At 36.7% G+C, this 4,095-nt stretch overlaps 1 long non-coding RNA gene across 3 annotated transcripts in view; it reads left to right on the top strand.

Annotated features, from left to right (window-relative positions):
• Positions 1–3,266, top strand: part of LOC111862916 — a 9,552-nt gene extending 6,286 nt beyond the window's left edge. The window contains exons 2-3 of one of the 3 annotated variants that reach the window (XR_002842510.2): positions 961–1,276; positions 3,200–3,266. This is a non-coding gene — a long non-coding RNA (uncharacterized LOC111862916). Of the gene's footprint in view, positions 1–960; positions 1,277–1,432; positions 1,598–3,140 lie in introns of those variants that run through there. The other 2 variants (XR_002842509.2, XR_004512848.1) reach the window with 2 other exon arrangements.
• Positions 3,267–4,095: the final 829 nt, after the last annotated feature.

Raw genomic sequence — 4,095 nt, 5'->3', positions numbered from 1 at the left:
TTTTGTTATTATCAGTTAGATAATTAACATTTATATCACCACAAAGAACTACTTTAGTATTATTTCTAAAAAACAAATTAAGAATAGATTATATTTTAGATAAAAAAGTAAAATTACCACTAGGAGCTCTGTAAATTTATATAATATAAATATTATCAGAAAAGTTTGATAATAAAATTGCTCTTGTTTCAGTATGTTGATCAATAGAGAATTTGGTCAAATAAATTTTAGAGTAACTTAGTCACAATGAACATAAATGCAGACACCACCCTTTTTCATAGAATGTCTACAATAACGGCCTCCCAGGGTATAATTTCCTAGATGAAATGTCTCGATTTCCAACTGTTAAGTGATGCTAAGATAAGCACAATATATGAGGAAAATCAGAATATAAAAAATTTTAAATCTCAATTTTACGTCGCAGTCCTTGAACGTTTTGATGATAGATTTTAAGGATCGCCTTAGATAAATGTTTTATGACTCCTTACTCGACGGAAAAATAAATTTGCCTGAATGTACTTGAGATAACTGTCCTTTAATCATCTTAAAATTCAAATGATTAGGTCCATCACATGAACTCATAGCATCACTAATTAACCTGGAAGCTGTGCAGGGAAATAATTTATGTTCATTGTGAGAATCTTACAGAACACAAACATTCTCAGTGTGCAGAATGCAGAGTTTTAGTATGTTATAGCAAGTGGTACCTACAGTAACCACTGGGATTTCAAGGGTTAAGAATGTGTAGGCCTATACTGTCATTTCCCCACTCTCCTCAGAACGACAGTGATAAATGTACCTTTCTTTACCTGATGTTCTATTTCCAATGGAGACACCATGCAGACCCTCCCACCTTGTCATATGTTCCCCATTCATGGTGGCAGTTCTGGGATAACAGCACATAGGTCAGTAGATAGGTACCAACATAGAATGCTTAGGTATGTTTCCACTGTTTGCCAGTTGGAATGAGTTTCTGGGAACTCCAGTGGTGTCACCATTTGACAGCCCAGTTAAGAGGGTTGTGTACACGGGATACACATGAAGCATATACAAGACTACAGCTCAGTAATGGTGTTTGCATCAGTGAGCATGGAAATTAAATCGCCACGTGGAAATGGTCCAAACCATTTCTGGATGCATGGCCAGATTTGTCTCTTGATGTCAAATAAGCCAGAATATGGACAGCTGCTGAGGAAACAGCAGAACCGCTTGAAAGCCAGCAGACCGAGGGTGTAGACCGCAGTACTGCAGCGGTTAGACAAGATGCTGCAATAAGGTAACCCATCTGCTGATTCAAACAAATGCATCAAGTAAAATGAGATACATGAATAAAGTTCATTGATATTTAATTAATAATCATTAAGATATGTTAGACTGGTGTATATAATGCCAGTTACAACTAGTATAGAAGAAATTCTACTGTCATCCTCAGGTTAGAAGATTAAGCTGATTGTGCAAGAAAGTTGTTAAGCTATAAGGGAGCAAGGACGAGGACCAGGACTATGGAAGAACCATTAGGAAACTGTAACGCTATAACCACGATGTGAAATTTGGACAACGAGCAAATATTGGGGGGGGGATGTAAGATGAAGGAAAAGTTAGGTAAGAGAAGGAACAGAATTTCAAGTAAAAAAAATCACAGAGTGAATAAGGAAGTAAGAAAGAACAATAGAAATAAGAGTGAATTTAGGGGCAAAGGAGCTAAAGAAGTAAGAAATTATGGGACCTGAAAAGAGCTTCCAGTAAAGGGGAAAGAATCATGAGTAAGTAGCCTTGAGGGCGTTGTGTCTGGAGGGTGTTTGGGAAGAAGGGATAAAAGAGAATAAAGGAAAAATAAAAATATTTAAAGAATATTATATTTAAGCATCCTATTATACTCACACAATTTTTAAAAAAAAATTGGAAAAAGAAAAAGAACAGAAAATTTATAGACATTTTAATTTGAATTGAAGTTTTAAAAAAGTGCCAGTTTTAGAAATCAAATTGATGCCTGTAGGTTAACAAAGATTTTATACATACATACAATTGGATAGACTGGTGATTTTAAATTTTAAACTACGGGCAGTGTAGCAGCTACGTAAGAATACACACCTGATGATGGCCATTTAGGGCCGAAACATGTAGTGTAGAGGAAGGGAAGAAGAAAGAACTACAATTAAATTGTTGCACTTAAGACGGAATTTGTCTCATATATATTTACAAGAAGTATATGAGGCGTAAAAAAGAGGAGAGAGGGTGCCATAGGGAGAACGGTTGACAAGGCACTGCAAAGTATGCTCTTAAACACGGTGACAACGCAAACTGCCAGAAAACCCACTCTACTCTACGATACAACGCCACAGACTTGTACTACGCTCAAAATAAATGAAGAAAATTATAACTTTTAGCTGAGTTAAAAGATTTTACATTTTATGACCAATATTTAAAAACAGAACCAAACAGGAATTTTAATGACATATACAGTATTAATGACGACTGATATGGATCCACATTAGAAATGCAATTCAATAATAAGTAGTACACCACATGAAAATTGCCCGATGATTGAGCTGGATTGAAACATGTAGCAAGTGTACATTTAAATATTAATGCAGTAATATTGATCTGTTTATCACGAAGTGTGTTGAGAATAGAATAATAATACTGTATAAGGTTGTTGATAGTTTTTAAAATGAAACCAAAGAACTTAGCTTTTCAAAATGGTACCAGAGGTGTAAAGATTTGAAAACAAAAGCAAAAGCCAACTTTTTGGGCTTGTTGGTGCCAGATCCTAAGGTTAAGCTTTAGGTCTTGTTTTTGCAGATATACTTGTAAGGCTTACATTGCTGAAATGTAAATTTATTTGGGTTGCTTATTAGTACTTATTGAATTGGAAAGGAATTCGAAGGAAGTGGTCATTGCTTTAATTGAGGTACTCTCCCGACATTCACCTGTAGTGCCTGAGGGAATCCACGAGAACTCTTAATCAGGCTTGGATTCAAACCAAGCACTTACCAAGTGTAAGTTCTGATGTCTTCACCAGTGGCCCAACCTCTCAATATCACTGTTTGCAGCACTAAACTTGAGATGTACTGAGTTTTGCTGTAGACTCAATACATGTTATGGAACAGAAACTTGTGGCATTCGTATATTGTTTCCAGACTCACTCTTCTTCCTTGTATTGAGGTATCATGGAATATTCAGCTCTTTTTTCTTCCAGGGAACTGAATGGACATTGGCTCATACAAGGTGAGGATCATCCCTATGCAGGCGATGTATGACATAAATAGTTAAGTAAATGCAATGATATGAAGACATTGCTGCATGTATATGGGGGGGGGGAAGCGCTGATTTTCCTGTGATGTGGGTTATGTTCTCCACAAGAAAGTATATGCATCCCACTCTTATTGAGAACACAGAGGACTCTCGAGACTTGTCAACATATATGTGGTTGGGAGCAACCATGCTTCTCTGATATCTGTAGCGAGTCCTTCAGTTTGAAGATGCAGCAAGGCATACCTAGGGGGGAGCGTCCATTTTAGTGTGATGTGCATTGTATTCACCACAGCAAAATGGCCGCTCCCCGCTGTGTATCACTCACTACACAGAGGAGCCTTTCACATTTAAGAAGTAGGCCTGTCATAATGTTCATTTTGGTTTGTGCTGTGCAAGTTTTGTGATTCCATTATCTGTGTTGATGTTACCCGGTTCTGTTTTGCCAACTTTATTGTGGCATGTACAACTATTGCTAGGTAATGCCTGCAAAACAAGCAGCTATACAATGGCCACAGCTTAGTAACAGCTTCCCAAATAAGCATGTTTCCACAGCAGTGACAGAATACAGAAGTAGTGGAAGAGACAGTTACTGTGCAGTCTATGCCAAGATGTTATAAGTAGAGACTGGATTTTAATGCAAATGGATATTTCTTTCTTGCAACCAGAAAGTATGCTCGTTTGGATATATATATGAATTACTTCATTTCTTCAATTTTGGACATGGTTTGATGATGCATATAAATGCATATTTTGCCTGTTTTATGAATAAGCATCATATTTTCGAAGATCTCTATTTATGCTGTGTAATGAAGTGATGACAGGGGTGGTTAAAAACAATAC

The sequence above is a fragment of the Cryptotermes secundus genome, unplaced genomic scaffold, assembly GCF_002891405.2.
Source record: "Cryptotermes secundus unplaced genomic scaffold, Csec_1.0 scaffold582, whole genome shotgun sequence".
Lineage (NCBI taxonomy): Eukaryota > Metazoa > Arthropoda > Insecta > Blattodea > Kalotermitidae > Cryptotermes > Cryptotermes secundus.
This window is presented reverse-complemented; position numbering and strand designations above follow the sequence as displayed.